Source organism: Eumetopias jubatus, unplaced genomic scaffold (assembly GCF_037043125.1).
Source record: "Eumetopias jubatus isolate StellerSeaLion01/CBP00866 unplaced genomic scaffold, mEumJub1_p1.0 scaffold_16, whole genome shotgun sequence".
Lineage (NCBI taxonomy): Eukaryota > Metazoa > Chordata > Mammalia > Carnivora > Otariidae > Eumetopias > Eumetopias jubatus.
In genome coordinates this window covers 16,794,233-16,815,596 of record NW_028274822.1, presented here as the reverse complement: position 1 = coordinate 16,815,596, position 21,364 = coordinate 16,794,233, and the positions used below count along the sequence as shown (strand labels likewise).

The 21,364-nt window shown below is 47.9% G+C and overlaps 1 pseudogene; it reads left to right on the top strand.

Annotated features, from left to right (window-relative positions):
• The first annotated feature begins 10,543 nt into the window (after positions 1-10,543).
• LOC114208903 (glyceraldehyde-3-phosphate dehydrogenase pseudogene) lies at positions 10,544-11,594 on the top strand (annotated as a pseudogene).
• Positions 11,595-21,364: the final 9,770 nt, after the last annotated feature.

Genomic DNA, 21,364 nt, shown 5'->3' with positions numbered 1-21,364 from the left:
TCTCAAAAAGAGGGCAGCATGGAACTAAGCCAGAATGACAGCGTCGGGAGTCCTCTGCTGGAGGATATGGGAAGAGAAGCAGGAAGGCAGGCAGGCAAAGGGGAGGCAAAGTATATCAGCTGGGGCGTCTGAAATGAGTGACGAGAAGGGGTTTCTCTTCCATCTTGTTTTAAGTAGTTTCAGAACCTGAAACAGGAAGGGACTGTAGCGATTATCTATTCCATGACGGCATTTTACAGTGGGGCAGCTGAAGCCCAGAGAGGTTGTTACACGTCCGGGTTCACCCACCTGTCATCAAGCAGTCAGCACCAAAACCTGTTCTTCCTGCTCGCCCATATGAGCAGGACAGAAGAGCAAAATAGACCCCCTCTGTCTCTCTCCCTCTCTCTCCTTAGATATACTCAGACACAGACAACATAAACATATTCATAGTTTTTTTCCCCTTACTTTCCAAATTCCCTATTAACAAAGTCTAGGAAATCAGTATGACCTGCCTCAGTGATTTCTCTTACCGCCTTTGTGCACAAAACATGATGCAGCGACAGCCATGGCACCAGTTTCAGGCCTGTGGAAACATCTGTGTGTGGCAGATGTGACACCACCCTTCCCCCTTTTGTGAGAGAAGTCAGTTCTGGTCTCAGCTCCCTTTGATTTGAAGGAATAGATGTGCAGGATCTACAAGAAAGCTTTAGTTTGCATGCCCACAAGAGGGCAGCACCTGAAAGAGCAGTGCAGGGTCCCTTTGCCTTGTGGAAACTCACCAGAAGCTTCCCGGGAAAATTGCAGCCTTGCTGAACCGTTAATTAAAAGAGTCAGAGTATTCATGGTTTCCTCGTAAATGGCCAGCCTACTAGGAAAATTAGACGATCATCATGAGGACCAGAATAAGGTTTCCACTGAATCCTTTTGGAAATGTATCTCTTATTTCTAATCTAATTGATTTGTTATTTTCAACCAAAAACAACTTATAATCTTCTCCGTGATTTCCACTGCCTTGTTTCTGAGGAAGTTGAAATGAACTTTATGTTTCATTTATTTTTTCAATTGTTAAGATGAGGACTGCCTGTCACATCTGACTGCCTGTCACACCTAAAGACCCAGAGTTCCTGGATCTTTAACACCCGGTGCATCAGACAAACGCCCAGATGCGCCCTTTCCCCCGCCCCCACCCAAGCTAAGGGACAATGCTGGCTCCTCGGTGATGGAAGTCCCTTTGGGTGGACGCTGGCTTTCCTGGGTCAGAGGGCAGCTGGGAGGCCTGCTCAGCCCCACGCTGCTCTGGGGGTTTCAGGACCTGTGATCTGATCCGACTGTGGGGCCAGCCCAGAGATATCACGAACCTGAGCACAAACCTGGACCCCGACCCCCCTTGGGAGTGAGGGCAGGTCTGAGGGGGCAGAGTGTCTTCGTAGCCCTGGCTGAGGCACGGCCCAGGGAGTTGTCTCTAAGCCTTTATCTCTAGTGTCATCCCCAGCCCAGCAGCAGCACCTGGGAACTTGTTAGAAACGCAAATGCTCAGTTTCCACCCCAGACCAGCAGCGTAGTCGGAGACTTGGGGGCTGGGGCCCGGCAGTCAGTGCTTCAGCAGGGCCTCCAGATAATTCTGATCCCCACGCAAGCTTGAGAACCAGCAAAGCAACATTTCAGTGGGAGTGTTCATGGTTGCAAAGCCAGGGGAAGCTTGAAGCAAATTATGGAGGAAGTGCGCGAGAGAATATAGAAAAAAGAAGAAAAACGGAGGAAAGGCATTTTCAAGCAAGCATAGAACGGAAGGGCTTCTCCTACCCTGCCTGGGCGTGTGAGGACTGCTAGCTGCACCTGCCCCATGGGATTGTCAGCAACTTCGTGTCTCTCGAGGGCTTTCCCCTCTCCTACGTCAAATTTATTTGGCTACAAACAACTTTTGTGGTAGTGACCTTCTATTCAGCTACTATTACTCCCCTCACTGCCTCCAAAGCACACAGAGCAATTGGAGGGCTGATGAAAATGTTTCAGGTCTACTAAATACTAAAGCCTTCCCAAACACTGTGTACTTTTTAGAGAGAGTTTCTTTTTATTGGGATTTCGGATTATTGAAAGGTTATCTGTGTCCTGTTCCTAGAGGGATTAGAATAAAACAAAAGAGAGCAGAACATACCGTGATGTGTGTTGTGTGCTGTCCTCCCTCAACTAGCTCTGCTTGTCTGACCACGGTGTGGGCAGCCGGTGGGAAGAATCTGAAGTCATTCCAGAAAATATCACCATGAGCCCGGGAGGCTGAAGCTGATGCAGATGGTTGCTCAGCAGCCCCCCGAGAATGTGAAAATTCCCCCACGTGAAGTGATTCCTTCCAGACTTCTGCAGCTCTAGCTGCAGGAGGTGCCTGTGACAGCCTCGTGCCTCAGTTTCCCTTTCTGGACAACGAGAACTTTAGGGCCTCAGGACCTCTGACAGGCATATGGCCCTTCTGCCCAACTCTGTTCCTTCTCTCTCCTCTCGCTGTCCCCCTTGCTCTGTTCTGTGTCATGGCCATCTCCACTCCTTGAAATTCCTGCTCTAATCCACATATTTTGTGCTGTTTCACAATCTTAAATTAATTCGCATTCAGTCCAGCAAGCTACTTGCCCGTCTTGTTTGTACCCCATGAACTCTCTGCCTTGAGGTATAGAAGTAGACACATCAATATCCCTGTTTTATAGTTGAGGGAAATGAGGTTCAGAGGAGTTGGGTGAGTTCCCCAAGATCACACAGCTAGTAAATTAAGGGGGGGTGGGTTCCAGTCAGGCATCTGACCCCCGAGGCGGTGCCCTCAGCGAGTCTCATTATTAATATTGGCTTTTCCTGCCTTGCAGTTTTGTTTTCGAAGGAAATGAGACAGCATCTGTAAGAAACTTTCAAAAAAGTTAAACCCCATAAAAAGGGAAGGAAGGGTGCTCTATTTTTTCAAGCTAGTAGGAGACCCCACATTCCATCCTCCCTGATCAGTTTCTCTTCCCGTTCAGGTTGTCTCATCATCTGACTTAACCAAAGTGCTCAAATAAGGGGGAACAACGATGTTCGAAGTCTGAAGCACCAGCTCCACAGACCGCAGCTGCAGGATGAACGGAAGTGCAGGCAGGTGAGGCCGAGCAGTAAGACCGGCGTCCCTCCCCACTAAGTCATGGACCCCAAGAGCAGAGCAATGACCAGAGCCCGCGACGCTGTGGGGGACACAGTGGAATCTATCCCCACGGCTTCCCCTCAGCCAACAGGGCTGCTTCTTCCACTTACAGTTCTCTCTTCTCCATTCTCATCTCTCTCTCTGATTCCCTCTTCTATCTTCACACTTTTTCCCCCCTCTTTGTGAGGGAGACTGTTGTTTGCCCACCCATGTCCACTTGTTCCTTCGTTCATAATAGCAGACACTTAATAGCTAGGCACGTGGCTGCCCGTTGGGAGGCCATTTCCCAGCCTCCCTTGCAGGTGGGTCAGGATGTGTTGCTGTAGGCTCAACAACTAACCATCGTTCCACTCTGGTGGGGGACGTTCATAGTGGGGGGAGGCTATACACATGCAGGGAAGGGGGGGTATGGGCAGTCTCTGTATCTTCGCTTAGCATTGTTGTGAATCTGAAACTGGTCGCATGAAGTCCTTTATTTATTTATTTTTTTAGATTTTATTTATCAGAGAGAGAGAGAGAGAGAGAGACAGGCAGGCAGAGGGAGAAGCAGGCTCCTTGCTCAGCAAGGAGCCCGATGTGGGACTCGATCCCAGGACCCTGGGATCATGACGCGAGCCGAAAGCAGACGCCTAACCGACTGAGCCACCCAGGCGTCCCTCATGAAGTCCTTTAAAAGAAGCAACACACATTCTCAACTCAGAAAGCTTAGAGAGACTAACGAGGGGAAAGGAAAAGAAATGAAACAAAGAAGGAAAATCACTCACAATTTTACTTCCCCAAGCTGGGGAAAGATGACTGTTAACATTTTGGAGTATAAACTTCCAGGATTTTTTTTCTATGTACACATTCACTTTGCCCTCTGCACAAATTTAAATGTTTAAATTGGCTTCCAGAGTAACTTTATCACTTCGTGTCTTAATATATCCTTGTTGTCATTGTTGATTTTTATGTTACAAATGATAACTCTGAAAGCATATGATCAGAAAAGTTTTTCCTTGGGCGCCTGGGTGGCTCAGATGGTTAAGCATCTGCCTTCGGCTCAGGTCATGATCCCAGGACTCTGGGATCGAGTCCCGCATCGGGCTCCCTGCTCCTTGGGAGCCTGCTTCTCCCTCTGCTTCTCTCTCTCTCTCTCCCTCTGTCTCTCATGAATAAATAAATAAAATCTTTAAAAAAAAAAAAGAAAAAAGTTTTTCCTTTGGTATTTGAAAAAAAATGCCCATGGGTTCACATAAAAAAGAAAAAAATCCCTCAGTGATGGCATGAATGTAAGAAAAAGTTGTTATCTAAAAAAAGCCCTTTAATATAGTTTACCAGAAACTCATGTCTATTTTTTTATGTGCCAATATACATATTTCTTTTTTTCTTAAGATTTTATTTATTGAGAGAGAGAGATTGAGAGAACAAGTGGAAGGAGGGGCAGAGGGAGAAGCAGACCCCCAGCAGAGCAGGGAGCCCAACACAAGGCTTGATCCCAGCACCCTGGGAGCATGACCTGAGCTGAAAGCAGGCACTTAACCCACTGAGCCACCCAGGTACTCCAGTATACATATTTTGTATTCCTGACTCAACAATTAGAGACAGACACGTTTGCCCTATAAAATCCAGGCAGAGGCTGCCTGACGGCTGGCCCTGTGGGCAGAGACGAGCTGGATGCTTATGAATTCAGCAACGCTGATCTCATCTATTCTGTTACTGGACTCCTCCCAAATTCAGACAAAAACCAGCTCTGAAAGAACGCAGTTTCCCAGTGCCTCCCTGGCTGTTGAGCTCACTCACATCACTTCTATGCCATGTCCTCTTAAATTGTATGTATGCTCTCTCTGAATCACAGAAGGACAAGCCACTTAATTCTCTAACCTGTAGACCGGCAGGGGACCTGTGCCTACACCTCGGATGCGGGAAGAAGGAGACACAATTTCCTTTCATCCCCCTACTACAGTGTGATCAAAATACCTTGAGAACTTGAGCTTCCTAGGCCAAAGGACAGAAGTGGGCAGATCACCGTTGTGCTCCTCAGGGGCCACCCCAACTTCTGCAGTCCAAACCATGCGTGGCTTAAACAATCAATGAGGAAGGCTTCGGTCAGATGCCCCGAAGAGGGGAGTCATTCTTGTTTGGGGCCACAGCGTCTCTGGTGTGTCTGATACGGGATTTCTGACACACTCTGTTGTTTGGATGGTCCTCCGAAATGCAGTACAGTTGCAGAGGACAGGCCCATGGGGTGGAACATTGCGGACGTTTCCTGGCAATGGTCCTTTCTCAAAATCCAATCAGTGGAGCTGTTGGGGCCCAAAGAGAGATGACCTGAAAGTGGCTGGGACCCCGTGGGTAGCTGAGAGGCCTCATTCAGAATAAAGCTGGAGGCTCACTTGTGCACATGCGGCTGCTTCCAACTCCACCCATGTGGCCTGGCTGAGTGCTAAGGGGTGGAGGGGACCAAGGAGAGGACCGGTGCCCAGAGCCTCCCATCGTCGCTCCCTGTGCTGCCTTCCTGTCAGGCAGGCGCACTTACCCATTTCCTATCTCCATCGTCTTGACCATTCCCTGAGAAAGAGTTCTAGAAAAGTTCCTCTGATGGGCTAAATGTTTGCCTTAGGGTCAAGGCTTTCTTGTCTTTCACTTCCAGGGTCATTTGTCTTCAATGGCAGTGCACACAATATTGCATTTGGGCCGTGGCCAGATTTCTCCCCGTTTCCTGATCTGCTTCTCCTGAACCTCAGGGAAGTCTGGCTGGTCTGCTTATTCAGGATTCCTAGTGTTTTTTTAATCCCTGACAGCCTTGTCTTCCTCCCCAATGTCCATGTTCTTCTCTAGGTTCTGTCTCACCTTTCTGTCTGGTTTGCCTCAAACCCCCTCATTCCCATGGAGCCTTGGTTACTAATGATTTTGATCATCCCATTGCTCAGGAAAGAGTCTTTCTAGAATCTGTATACTGACCAGAAATATTGAACTGGGACAGACACCAGTGCCAAGTCAGACATGAGTAGACAAATTGAAGAGTCAAGCATGGGTGGGGAAGGACCCTTGGTCAGGAAGGAAATGTCAACAATCAATGATGAAATCTGAGCCAAAGAAATGGGAAAATCCCACGTCTGAGAAAAACCCAAGATAAGAGACAGCTGGGGCTGGTGTGGGTGTAAGCAAGAAACCACACGTGTTGAATCTGGTTGAACTAGGTAGAGAGACGTCTGCTGAAGCAGAGTGGTTTCTGAAGGCTTCCGGTGGTGTTTGAAGCCTGGCTTCTGATCAGCATGTGCCTCTATTTCGAGACCATTCAATGGGCTCCTGAAGACTGGATCTGCCTTGGTTCCCTCTTCCCAAGACTCTTATGGATCCTGGCTCCCTTTGGCCGTGGTTGAAAAAGGCATCTGATTTACACAGCTGGTTTGGCCTTATCCATGAAACGTTTTAGTTGAATGTGTAAGAACTGGGATTCTTTTCCTTGGAGTGTCTTTGGGTGGTTACGTGGATGCTCTGGGCAGGAAAACCTTTGAACCACTGGGGATCACGAATCCCATAGTCCCCCAAGCCCCAGAACCCACTGCTGAGTAACAGAGTCCCAAAGCCTTGTGTCTGGGATCCTGACTTCCCTTGACATCGTTCCCTCTCTGCTGCTCAGCCTCCTGTCCTCACGTCTCTTGATCCTCACAACTCGGTTGTATGGTGGGCTCCAGAACTTTGCTTACTTTTTGGGTGTGGGGCAGAGTCTGAAGACTTTTGATCTTTCCTGAAACATTTATTTATTTACCTATTTATATAAGATTTATTTATTTATTTTAAAGAGAGTGAGCTGGGGGGGGGGAGAAGAGGGAAAGAGAGAATCTCAAGCAGACTCCCTGCTGAGCTCAGAGCCCAACGCGGCGCTCCATCTCATGACCCTGAGATCATGATCTGAGCCGAAATCAAGAGCCAGCCACTGAACCGACTGGGCCACCCAGGCACCCCTCCAGAAGTGTTTTGTTCAGAGAGAATATATTTCTGTTGTTTAAGTCCCCCCGCCCCGTTGTCACTCTTTGGGGTGGTAGCTCTAGCCAACCAATACACTGGCGGGGCGCTTGGGTGGCTCAGTCATTAAGCGTCTGCCTTCGGCTCAGGTCATGATCCCAGGGTCCTGCTATCGAGCCCCGCGTCAGGCTCCCTGCTCGGCGGGAAGCCTGCTTCTCCCTCTCCCACTCCCTCTGCTTGTGTTCCTGCTCTTGCTGTATCTTTCTCTGTCAAATAAATAGAATCTTAAAAACAAAACAAAACAAAACAACAACAACAACAAAAAAAACACTGGCATGGGCTGGAGCCAGGCAGCAAATCCAGGCTGGGCTCCAATGTCCCTGCTTCAGACTGTGAGGACAAGGCGTGCCATCAGCCTGCTGGAAAGGCGGGGTCCTAAACAACACATTACAAATATACTTCCGAGTGTTTTAGAAGAACCACTAGGGATGAGGAGAGGCAGTGCTGGGTGAATTGACCCTCAAGGCTTTGTGTTCCATGTCCTCTATGTTCCCAGCACAGACGGTGAGAAGATGAACAGTCACTGCCCAGGTTGATGACCGATGCCAAGAAGGGCAGCAGGCCTGTGGGGAGGGCCCTCTCGACAAAGCGCTCCCCAGACACTCACACGATTTCTGGACAAACAGGTAATTACAAAACACGGTTTTGTCCCTGCTTTTCACCAGCTGGACTGTGTTTGCTGTTCACAAAGTTTGGTCCCTATTAACCTCCATGCTTCAAATCAGGAAAACACTTCTGCTAATAGCACTTCAGCGGGCTTCATGGAGACAAACAGACCGAGAATACCTTATTTGCTCTATTTTCCAGATAAATAGCTGGACGGCTATACTGGTGCAGAGACCTGTGAGCAGCTAAAGTGATGGGAAATACCCTATTTTGCAAATTAAAGTTCAACTGATGAGAGGCACTGGGGAAGATGCGCTCATCAACTACGGAGGGCATGTGTGGATTTAAACCCTTGCTTCAGTGCAGATCATCTGTGATCACTTGGAGGAGGATGCCCCAACACAGCCAAAAGATGCAGGGAAGAGTCTAAAAGCAGGATTACTATGATAGAAGGAAAGTATTTTCTACTGACTTCTACCCCATTCCTTGTCAATGGTGGCACACACAATTTGAGCTATACCAGGTTATTTTTATATACAGCTCACTTGGTAAAAACCAAACCAAACCCAAACCAAAATAATAACAACATTCTCCCAAATCATTCTTGAACGGAGAACATTTTTTTTTTGGTGGGTGGGTGGACCTGTCTCTGGGCATCTGACCGAAGCCAGCCCAGGCAGAGTCCTTCCTGGGATGGCAGAACTTGCACTGTGGAAAAGGGTCAGTCTCTCTGTCTGCTGCTGGAGCTGGGAAACTAGGCTCGAGAACTCTTGGCAGGTATTATCTGTGGCATGTGGAGGAAGCTGGTCTGCACTGAGAAGGAAGAGATGAAACCTCTCCTTAGAGAAGCAGAGACCAGAGGGACAGAATGAGAGAGAGCCCCAGCCCCACCACTCCCTCAGCAAGGTCCCGAGAGAAACACTTTCTTTAGTTCTGGGTATTATCTCAGCAGCCCGCTAAGAAAGCTCTGTTTCTTGTGTATGTTGGAGTTCAGTCTTCTGTCGTTTGCAACCAAATACTTTGGAGAGACCAGATGGAGATGACCACTGGAAGCCAGGAGTAAGTCAGCCTGAAGCGCAAAGTAAAGACAAAGGAAGAGAGTGGGGGTGGGAATGCTCCAGAAAGGATTGTCCGCTGCCTAAATAGAAACCTTCCCAGTCCTCTAACATTTTCCAGGTAAAGGTGCAGCCAGTTCATCAAACTGGGAGTCTGGAAATTCTGCTAACTGGCCTTGCTCCCCAGAAATTCCCCACTGACCTCTTCGAGGTTACTTATAAAACCTGTGGGTCACTCTGTGCTATTTGTTGGGTCAAAGTATCAGAACTTGAGCTTCCTAGGCCGAAGGACAAAAGTGCGCAGATCACCATTGTGTTCTGCAGGGGCCGCCCCAGCCTCTGCAGTCCAAATCACATGTGGCTTAAACAATCAATGAGGAAGGCGATTAAAAAATAAAAAATCTTGGGCGCCTGGGTGGCTCAGTTGGTTGGGCGACTGCCTTCGGCTCAGGTCATGATCCTGGAGTCCCGGGATCGAGTCCCGCATCGGGCTCCCTGCTCGGCGAGGAACCTACTTCTCCCTCTGGCCCTCCCCCCTCTCATGTGCTCTCTCTGTCTCTGTCTCTCTCTCTTTCATTCTCACTCTCTCAAAATAAATAAATAAATCTTTAAAAAAAAAGTCATCTTTAAAAAAAATAAAAATAAAAAATCTCACAGATCAGTTAAGTCCAGAGATAAGGCAAACTCTAGGGTTCTAGGGTGCAACTCAGTGATGTCGATAAGCACCCAGGTTCTTAGGTTCTTTCTTACTGTTTCTTACTGTTCCCTTCTGTGAAGACTGCCATCCTTGGTATATTATCTTCCTTCTCAGATTGGTCTTAGATTGATATGGCAATTCCATGCATCACCTCCTGGCATGACAACATCCAGAGCTAGCAGAGAGACCCTCTGTTCCAGGGGCTTCCTCTAAGAACAAGGGACTTTTCAAGGAGGCCTCAGGAGACTTCCTCTCATGTCTTTTTTTTTTTTTAAGATTTTATTTATTTATTTTGACAGAGACAACAAGAGAGGGAACACAAGCAGGGGGAGTGGGAGACGGAGAAGCAGGCTTCCCGCGGAGCAGGGAGCCCGATGCGGGGCTTGATCCCAGGACCCCAAGATCATGACCTGAGCTGAAGGCAGATGCTTAACAACTGAACCACCCAAGCGCCTCCCCCCTTTTTTTTAAAAAAAGATTTTATTTGTTCATTTGAGACACAGAGATACAGAGAGAGAGCACACGTAGGGGGAGAGGCAGAGGGAGAGGGAGAAGCAGGCTTCCTGCAGAGCAGGGAGCCCGATGTGGGGCTCCATCCCAGGACCCTGGGATCATGACCTGAGCCGAAGGCAGATGCTTAACCATCTGAGCCACCCAGGTGCCCCTTCCCCTCATGTCTTATTTGCTGCATGGGGTAGATGAATATTAAAAAAAAAAAAAAGGAAATCTAGTTTCTGTTAGAAAGGAAAATCAATAAGGGAGTGCTCCCAGTGGTGGTGGTGGGAGTCCGTCCCAGGCAGAGCAGAGATAAGGTCATGGCCTGCTCAGGTTGATGGCTGTGGTTGCCACGCTACCCCAGTATGGCTCGGCTTGAGTGGCCTGAAGCTTCTCTGTATTCAGTAGATGGGTCAGCAGTGGAACGTCTATTAGTATTAATAACACTAATGAAAAAGAATCAAAAATCCAGCTCTCTGCTCCTCCCTGTTCCACAGACAGCTGCATCTTCTGGTGCAGTGCCAGCTGCGTCCCCAAGACACGATGGTGAAGGTCGGAGTGAACGGATTTGGCCATATTGGGTGCCTGGTTACCAGGGCTGCTTTTAACTCTGGCAAAGTGGATATTGTCGCCATCAATGACCCCTTCATTGACCTCAACTACATGGCCTACATGTTCCAGTATGATTCCACCCATGGCAAATTCCACGGCACAGTCAAGGCTGAGAACGGGAAGCTTGTCATCAATGGAAAGTCTATCTCCATCCTCCAGGAGCGAGATCCCGCCAACATCAAATGGGGTGATGCTAGTGCTGAGTATGTTGTGGAGTCCACTGGGGTCTACACCACCATGGAGAAGGCTGGGGCTCACTTGAAGGGTGAGGCCAAGAGGGTCATTATCTCTGCTCCTTCTGCTGAGGCCCTCATGTTCATGATGGGTGTGAACCATGAGAAGTATGACAACTCCCTCAAGATTGTCAGCAATGCCTCCTGCACCACCAACTGCTTGGCTTCTTTGGCCAGGGTCATCCATGACAACTTTGGCATCGTGGAGGGACTCATGACCACCGTCCATGCCATCACTGCCACCCAGAAGACCATGGACGGCCCCTCTGGGAAGTTGTGGCGTGACGGCCGAGGGGCTGCCCAGAACATCATCCCTGCTTCCACTGGCGCTGCCAATCCCCACCCCCAACGTGTCCGTCGTGGATCTGACCTGCCGCCTGGAGAAAGCTGCCAAATACGACGACATCAAGAAGGTGGTGAAGCAGGCATCAGAGGGCCCCCTCAAGGGCATCCTGGGGTACACTGAGGACCAGGTTGTCTCTTGCGACTTTAACAGTGATACCCACTCCTCCACCTTCGATGCCAGGGCTGGCATTGCTCTCAATGACCACTTTGTCAAGCTCATTTCCTGGTATGACAATGAATTTGGCTACAGCAACCGGGTGGTGGACCTTATGGTCCACATGGCCTCCAAGGAGTAAGAGCCCCCTGGACCACCAGCCCCAGCGAGAGCAAGAGGAAGAGAGAGGCCCTCAGCTGCTGGGGAGTCCCTGCCCCAACTTATCCCCCAAAACACTGAGAATCTCCTGACCTCCACCATTTCCATCCCAGACCCCCTGAAGAAGGGGAGGGGCTTGGGGAGCCCTACCTTGTCATGTACCATCAATAAAGTATACTGTACCCCCCAAAAATAAAAAATCCAAAAAAACCACTAATCCACAAAACTCCATGCCTGAGCCCACTCTTCCCAAAATCACATTCCTGTCTAGCTTCAGGGGGAAAAATCTGTAGTCACCGAGTTCCGTATTTATACATGCATTCTAGTCACTGAAGAAATAGAAGACATAGACCCAACCGTCAGAAGCCGCTACACTCTAGTTAGGGAGAGAAAAGAATCACAGCGGAAATATTCAAAAACGGAGCAAACCCCACAGGGCAAAAGTCTCCAGCCTGAGTTGCACGGACCCCAGGAGCAGGCAGGGACTCGGGACCAAGTGGCGTTTGTCTCATCCGCTAGAGGGCGCTGGGGGGGGTGCGGGGTGGGGGCGGGGAGAACAGCGGGAAGTCTGTTCTGCCCCATCAGTCCCAGCCTATGACAGGTGTTCAGGCAGTGTTTCCCCAGATTATTTAAAGGGCGTCGGGAGAGCTCTTCTGCTACCTCACTCCGCCTCTCTTGGCTTTTCACACTGACTGACCTTAAAATGTGTATGTGTATGAAATACATCGTGTCCTCAAAAGCGTGTATAATGTACCTTTATTTTTATTTTTATTTTTTAAGTAGGCTCCACTCCCAGCGTGGAGCCCAGCTGGGGGCTTGAACTCACAACGCTGAGATCAAGACCTGGGCTGAGATCAATAGTTGGATACTTAACTGACTGTGCCACCCAGGCACCCCTATCATGTACCTTTAAAGTTAAAAAAAAAAAAACAACCCAGGTGGCCACCAACCATTTTAAGAAATAAAACATTGCCACAGCCCTTGAATCTCCCAGAGGCCTCACACTTTGCTCAGAGGTAACCATTCGTCCCATTGTCGCTCTCTTGCTTTACTTTAGAGTTTTACCGCAAACGTATGTATGTATCCCTACGCAATGCACTTCGGCATAATTCACTATTTGTTTGTATTTAATATTTCATTGTTTGAATACAGCGTCATTTATTTGTCCATCCTACTGTGGATGGGCGTTTTGGTTGCTTGAATTTTTGTTATTCTGAATAATGCTGCCAGGAACGGGCTTGTGTGTATCTCTGATGTACATACGTGTGCAAGAGTTTCTCTAGGACTCATGCCGACAACTGTCATTGCTGCCTCACAAAGTATGCACACCTTCAGTTGTACTAATTCATGCCGATTTCTTTCAAAAGAATTGTGCCAGTTTACTCTCTGGCCCGCAGGACTTGAGAGTTTCTGCTGCCCTGCATCTTCATCCATTCCTGTCCCGCAAGACTTTTACATTTGTGTCCATCTGGGCCATGTGAAATCCCATTACCAGTGTTGGCTGTATTTCCTTCCTGATTACTAATGGGGTTAGGAAACGTTTCCTATGTTGATTAACTATCTGTAATCCTGCTGTGAATGCCACTTTTTAAAAAATGTCTTTCAGTCCAACTGTTTTACTTTTATGGGGTCTTCTTACCTTTAGAAGCAATGAAGAGATTTACACAGGTTGAACAAAAGCCTGTCCTCCGTTTTTATTTTTAAACCAGAATATAACTGGACAAACTGACTGTGCAACCTAGGTCAAGCCTGGAGTGTTCTTCATGTCCCTGCATCTGAAATGACAAGCCCACCAGTGAACGTGCCTCACGTTGCTGTCATTTTAGGGCATTGTCTGACAAGCTTCCTCAAGGTCATCTGACTCTCTGGATAGGGGAAAGCAACTCTGTTCCTTTTACTATTTTCTATTGATTAGGACCCGGAAACCTTACAACTCTGTAAAGTTAGATGTTTATAAAAATACTTGCTGGTGAGATGCAGATTTTTATCTGGTAAAGGAGATAATTCTAAAAGTTATGACTTGGGGTACCTGGGTGGTGCAGTTGGTTAAGTGTCTGCCTTCGGCTCAGGTCATGATCTCAGGGTCCTGGGATTGAGCCCCACATCGGGCTCCCTGCTCAGCGGGAAGCCTGCTTCTCCCTCTCTCACTCCCCCTGCTTGTGTTCCCTCTCTTGCTGTGTCTCTCTCTGTCAAATAAAATCTTAAAAAAAAAAAAAAAAAAAAAAATTCAAGCTCCAGGCCACCAGGGGTCAAAAAATACCAGCCATTGTATCGCTTGCCCTCTGAGTTCAAGCTTTATTGTCATATCTGCTCTCTGAAGAATTTCTTTACTTTCCTGACAGTTCAATGGTGCATTAAATTAAAAAACAAATTCAGTGTGCTGTATTGAAAGGGTTCTGTCTGAATATATAGTCTGCCATATGGATCAAAATGGAAGTGCTTCCAACTGATTTTTTAGCGGTTTGATGTTCGTTACATTTTGCCAACCAAGGCCTTCCAGGACCAGGAAAATGCCTCTCTGCTCTCTGGGTTTGGGGAGCCACAGGGCAGCATGGAGGCTGTGGGTGTGTAGGGCACAGGAATGGGGAAGAGACAAAGGAAGGCGGGCACACCTGTAGGAGGGTAAGGTCGGGCCCACGCCCAGGGGCTTCCCCGTTGTGAAACTTGGGGCTACCCCAGGGTGAAGAGGAGGCTCGTGCCCAACAGCAGCAGCAACAAAACTGACACCCCCTGTGCTCTGGGCGTGGAGACCGCTGCTGTCCACCCCCCTGCCCCCCCCTCGGCCCTGGGCTGGAGGCACCGTCCCTGGGTGTCTAACCCCCCAAAGCGGGGTTTGCCTTGCATTCTGCTCCCTCTCTCAGAGTCCTGCTTGCGCCTCAGGGTGTGGGGAGCTGACTGTGCCCAGTGGACTGAGAGCCCACAGGAGCTGTACGATTGGCCTCGCTGTCCTGATTGCACTCCCCGGAAGCTCTGAAGCTTGAGTTGGCCCTATGTGTGGCATTGCAAACTTCAGCAAGGAGACAAAGAAACCTTAAGAAGAAAGAGAAAATAACAAAACAGTGCCAGGTTGTGAAATTCAATGTGTCTGAGCATCTACTATAGGGGAGGTGCTGTTTTGAGAGTAATCAGTTCTCAAGGAAAAATTCCAGATTTTCCAAGATGGTCCTGCTTTCAAATATTCTGCCCTAAAGTCAAACTAGTTATCAGAACTTTGTCTCCATGCTTGGGCTGGAAACTATGTAATGTATCCAGCCCATGTCACTTCTTTCTAATCTGGAATCTGCTATTTACTGGTTAAATAAGCACTGACAGGTCACCTACTCTCTCAGCCTCTGCCTCTTCTGCAAAATGCAGAGACTCCTACAGAGTAAACGTCTATCCTCTGGTTCTGCCTGGAACCTCCTCTGTCTAAGGGGGACACTATACCCGTTTGGAGAACAGCCTCTCTCCCACTGCAGCCTCCCAATCATGGGGTTCTACGGGGGGCTACAGTCACAGTTCCCGTTACTCCTTGCCTCTGGGGGGGTGGCATATATCTTAAACCAGTTAGAATCCTCCATAATCCACCCCCCCCCCAGAATTAAGTGATTCCTTGTCTTTCTATCTGTGAAACTGGGCAGGTAATGTCTCTCCTCTTCCCCCAGCTGCTTACTGCTAGATTGGGGCCCCACAGAGCCTTACTGAGCCTGCTGGGCTCTCATCCATCCAGGACAAGACATCACTGTGGCAGACCCAGCTCAGTGTGGGACGGGGAGGGGCTCCCAGGCTCCCAGGAAGTCCCAGCATTTTGGGGCCCCCTGCATTCCCTCCCTGTTGTGGGGAGTTGGGGGACAATCGGCCAGGTGGCCGGTGACCCTCTCCAGGGCTCCCTGGGATCATGTTCAATTTTAACAAACGCACAACCCTCATGTGCTGGCACTTCTGGCAAAAACCTATTTTGGCAAATGCAAAATTGCTAATGAAATTAAGTACCATTCCATGTAGCATCTGTTCTGTGACCAATTTACCAGCTTCCGAGTGAATTGGCACTTGAGCCTGTTCTCAGGCACAGCCTACGACGCTTCTTGCTTCCAGCTGCAGAGAGCCTCTGTGGGGAGAAGGAGTCAGGGAGGAATGTTGACAGCCCACCATTTCCTTCTATTAGTGAAGCCAGCACCTCCTCCCCATTCTCCCATTTCCATGTGAGTCTACCTGTACGATTGTAAGAATGTTCTGTATTGGGTAAGACTTTATTGGTCACCAGTGACAGAAACCTAGTTTTACCCAGGTTAAACCACAAGGGGATTTTATTATAAAAATACCAGAGGTATCACGGAGCCCAGGACAGGAAAGAGGGGACCTCTGGAACATGGAACTCAAACGTGGTCAGGGCTGTCCATCTCTCAGCTCTGTTCTGCCCTGTACATCCCACTGGGTCCTCCTCTCCTTTCTGTTGTCTCTCCTTGTGTGATTCCCGAGGAAACATGACTGCATGTAGACCCAGATACCGAGGGAAAGGCTTTCTGTGCCAACTGTGTATGGTGCCCACACCTGGACAGGACCACTAACGATGCCACAACAGGATAGGCTCTGAGGCCAGCCCACTGTGGGCCGGGATCTGCCAGGACCTGTGGCCGGGCTCAGGATCCTGTTGGAACTGGGGGCTGCTCCTGGCTCTCTGCCCGTCTCCATACCCTGTTCTTAGAAGCTGAGGGCTTGCCTGGGCACGGTCTGTGCCTCTACTCCCCTGAACTATCTCGCAGGAGCTGCCACGCCCCAGGGGTGTCCGGCCCCAGAGGTGTCCGGCCCCAGCGGGTAGACATAAAAACAGATTCCAAATCTTCCTGAGATTTAGATGACGGGGCTGGCTCCTCATCATTCATAACATTATACATGTCTAAAATTACCCTAATTATTTATATTTACTTGTTTATTGTCTCTCTCTCTCCCTACTACAATGAAATGCCATGCAAGCAAGAACCCTATCATGTGCCCCTTCCAATTTGTATTTTTGTATCCTTCAGGTAAATACCTAGTAGTGCAATTGTTGATAGGGTAGTTCTATTTTTAACTTTTTGAGGAACCTCCATACTGTTTTCCAGAGTGGATTCCCACCAACAGTATAAGAGGGTTCCTCCCTGTCTCTGCATCCTTACCAACACCTGTTGTTTCTGGTATTGTTAATTTTAGCCATTCTGTCCATGTCCCACTTATTAATCTCTTTGTTTGTACCCCAAGATTCTGTCTTTGCCCCAACATAACATAGATAGCCAAAGATGAATTACCTCCGTTGGGGAGTAAGGGGTCACTTCAGAATCTGAGACTAAGGTGGTGAATTCTTGACTTCTAAGATCAAAGGTACCATTCGGATGTAAAAACAAAGATATGAATGGGATGCTTTCTCTTTTTTCTTTTGAATCCCTTTGAAAACTCTAAGCCCGGGCATGGAGAGGAAAGGTAGAGTGGACCTGGTATAGATTACAAGAGCTAACTCTGCTTTCCCCCTTCCAGCAGAGTCCTGAAGGTGGAACGAGGTATAAAGATACATGCTGATTTCTAAGATCAGTCATTCCAGAGTGGAAGTGCATCATCTGGACCTCTGAGCACCTTGCTAGGGTCCCCTGAGCCGCAGTGATGGACGATAACAGAATAGAAATGGATGGAGGGCCATTGACGCTCAAGGCCAAATGACGCTGAGCGATGTACCAAACTTACCTGGGAGTCAGAAAGACTGGGGAAGCTAGCCAAGAAAGGACCCAAAGAGCAGAGCTGGTAGACCCCCAAAGCCTGGGGCTTGAGTTGATGTGTGTGCATATGAAGACCGAGGACATGACAGGACCTTGGGCACTTCAATGAAGGGGCAGCGAGGACAGAAGCCAGTGACTCAGCAGTGGAAGGCTCACATCCAAGGACCAGATACAACAAACTACATTGTCAAGATTTCTAGAACAGGAGTGGGACAGATCAAGAGGGAGAAGCAGATGCAAACGACAGTCCCTAAAAGTCGGGATTTGCCTCCCTTAACTCAGTTGCCATCTGGGGTGGAAAGAGAGGGGTAGGAGAGAGTATTTAAATACTCGCAAATTGATCGAGTTTTAAAACTGAAAGTGACTATATTAAGTTGCTGCAAACCAGGCGGAAGGGGGCTTTAATATAACTTTTCTTTTTTTTTCTTTTAGATTTATTTACTTATTTATTTGAGAGAGAGAGAAGGAGAGAGAGAGAGAGAGAGGAGGGGCAGAGGGAGAGAATCTTCAAGCAGTGAGTGTGGAGCCCAATGCAGGACTCGATCCCACGACCCGTGAGATCACAACCTGAGCAGAAACCAAGAGGTGGATGCTCAACCGGCTGAGCCAGCCAGGCACCCCTTTAATATAACTTTTTTAAGCTTTAGGAAAAGATAGTTACATTTTGCTCCCCAGGGACCATGACTGTGAAATTTATACCTGCCCCAGATCATGAGAGGCCACAACTTTGTTTCTACAGATGGGGAAACTGAGGCCCGAGAAGACAGATGGGTGGTTCAAGGTGATACTGCCACGCAGGGGCACAGCAAGGAGGACAACGCAGATCTCCTGAATCTTGTTCCGGATGCCCAGCAACAGGGAATTACCGTCCTTTGTCTATCTAATTCTTGCAGAAAGTACTGAGCCTCATGGACGGAGCAAATGTAAGACAATGTCTCCCTAACTTTTTGTTAAAAATAGTGTTAAACTGAGATGCCAAGTTTTAAAAGCTCTTGACTCTCCCATGTCAGCCAAGTAGCATGGGACATAGATCGAAATGAGCATCTTTGGTTAGTGAATGTCATCTTCCTTCCCCCCTTCCCGTTACTATTCCTGACAGTATAAAATCCCTCCTGGGTGGTTGTAATGACTGTAAAGCATAGGGAAGTAATCAGAAGGGCTGGGTGGGGTAGAAGAGGTGGCAGCTGGAGAAATGGCTTATTTTGACAAGAGCACTTAGGCAGCAGGTGGGAGATAGATGGAGAAAGAAGGAGAGGCAGCCAAATTTCCACGCTCTGATGATTACATCCCTGAGGAACAGTGCAGCTCTTCTGAGGCGTATCCTTCCACAGATGCAGGAGACAGCAAAGCACAGAGCGACTCAGAATGTTGGTGTCTGGCACCATTAACCAGGTGCTGCTGATTCAGATCTGACACAAAGCAACTCATTCGTGCCCAGGCAGACGAGCTCCAGTGTTCCTGCTGGAACTGACCAGATTCCAAGTCATCCACCTGATGTCTTCCTGTGTGGGTGCTCCATTTAAGAACGAGTCCTACCTCTCTCCATCCAGCTCAGGTAGCCCAGGATCCCTGAGATTCTGCTCATGATGGTTTCTAATACCATCAATCTGTCAGCAGTAGCTTGAACTTAGAAACTGAAAGTTGAAATTCCCACCCGGAACTGTGTCTGCTCATGCAGTCCCGGGGGCTTCGAAGGGCAGAAAAGAACAGAGGAGAGACAGTGTGGTGTAGGAAATGAGAGCATACGTTTGGATTTGGCAGACCCAGATTCAAGTTCTGGCTCTGTCTTTTCTTAGCTCTGTGACGTTGGGCAGGTTGCTTATCATCTCCGAGACTTATTTTCCATTTTCTGTAAAATGCAGTTTTTGTCATTGATAGTAAGTATAAAGAAGCATTTATCTGATGCAAAGTAAATATGGGAACAATGTTACCTGGTGTTGCCTCTGTAGCAATTCCTCTCCCCACTCACAAGGGCTACCCGGCTGTGCTAAGAGGGTTCCAAACTAGAGTGCATACTTTTTAGTATGCCCCGCCCCTTTCACCGGTTACCCTATATGATAATCATGTCCTGCACATTTACAGCTTCAACTGGATTTAAGAACTGTGTCTTATTCACCTCTGGATTCCTAGTGCTCAGTGGAGCAGACAAATCAATAACTAAGAGAGTGGACCAATTGTGGTGTAGAAGATTTCTTAGAGTTTTATTTCTGATTATGGCACTTGAAGGAAGAGAGGGTATATGGCATCAGCCTTGGGGGATTTGTTTGGGGGATTTCACCCAGAAAATTAGTATGCTTATTTCTCCATGGAAAAAGGATAAATAAGGCAATGTTATGTTTTGGTTTAAGATATGCAATAAATCAGAGACAACTTCAGAAGCAACACGTAGGCAGAGGATTGGTTGATTTCTGGCACTAAACTAGACCTCCCCAGATACTGGCAGCAGGGTCTACAGTAATTAAACTCTGCTCCTTTTCCTAAGTCTTTGGAGGACATCAGCCACCAGGAGTTAAGATTCTCTGTTTGGTATCACAGCACTGCTGGAGATGGTGAAAAAGGAGCTGAGAACAGAGACAAAGAGGCAAAGTCCAAGCCCTAGTTGGGGGATGGGGTTGGAGATTTTCGGGTTGCTTCGTGGTACTTTGAGACCTCACTTGACTTTAATGACTTCCTTTGTAAGAACAAGACAAGCAGACAAGACTGGGGGCCCAGTAGCATCAAGAGTTGATTCCCGAGGGATGTCCAAGATCACACCTGTCACAATCACACCACATGGAGGAGTGTGGACCCTGCCCTTGGTCAGGGGTAGGTTGGAAGGATGGCTGGTCAGGTGTCACAGCTTCTGCTTTGTCTCCTTCTTCAAAGGGCTTCTTTCTTTGTTTTTAAGAGCATAGTGCTAAGACCATTCCTACACCAGGATGGCAGGGAATGACCATGAACCACATAAACATATCTACTAAACCCAAACTAAATGTATCTTCAACTCAACTTCTCCTTAGGTTGGAACCTCAAAATGCTCTTTGTGCCTCCAACATGAAGTATGATGGAGGGGAGGTTGGAATGCAAAGAAACAAGATTCAACCAATAGCAATTCAAATATCTTGCTTTTGAGAATTTTACAAAACTATTTGGCCATTTTCTTCTCCAGGTCCTTGGAAGGGGCCTTTGCAAGTAAAGGGTCCCAAAGTTTACCTTTTATTAGCTTTAGAGTGAGTTAGTTTCTGGGATATTTTATTTATTTATTTTTATTTATTATTTTTAAATTAAAGATTTTTTTAAGGGGTGCTGAGGTGGCTCAGTCAGTTAAATGTCTGCCTTCAGTTCGGGTCATGATCCCAGGGTCCTGGCATTGAGCCCCGCATGGAGGCCCACATCGGGCTCCCTGCTCAGTGGGGAGTCTGCTTCTCCCTCTCCCTCTGCTGCTCCCCCTGCTCATGCTCTCTCTCTGTCAAATAAATAAAATCATTTTTAAAAAAGATTTTTTAAAATGATTTTATTTATTTATTTATTGAGTGCGTGAGTGAGTGAGTGTGAGCAGGGGGAGGGACAGAGGGAGAGGAAGTGTGAGAATCTCAAGCAGGCTCTGTACTGACTGAGCGCAGAGCCCTACTCTGGGCTGGATCTCATGACCCTGAGATCATGACCTGAGCCCAAATCAAGACTCTGATGCTTAAGTGACTGAACCACCCTGGGACCCCTGGGGTATTTTAAACTGCAACCTGCCCCCTACACCCGGAGCACCCCATTCCTCTTATTCCCTTTTCTTATTTCCATAGCACCACTGCCCTCTAGGCACTGTATAATTTACTCATTTATTATATCTACTTCTGTTAGAAGGTATAGAATGTAAGTTTTATGAGGGCAGGCATTTTATTTTGTTCACTGATGTTTCTCAAGTGCCTAGAAAAAGGCCAGGTGCATAGTAGATGCTTCAGAAAGAGTTGTGAATAAAAGAATGAAATAAATAATGCATAACTGAGTGAATGAATGATGTAGCTAATCTACAATTGGAAACTGTAAAATTTGAGTTCTATTTCAGACTCTGACCCTTAACCTTGGCCAGGTCCTTTAGACTTTCTGTGCCTGTTTCTTCGTGTATAAAATTCGGTGGTTATTTATTCGTTCAATTAATATT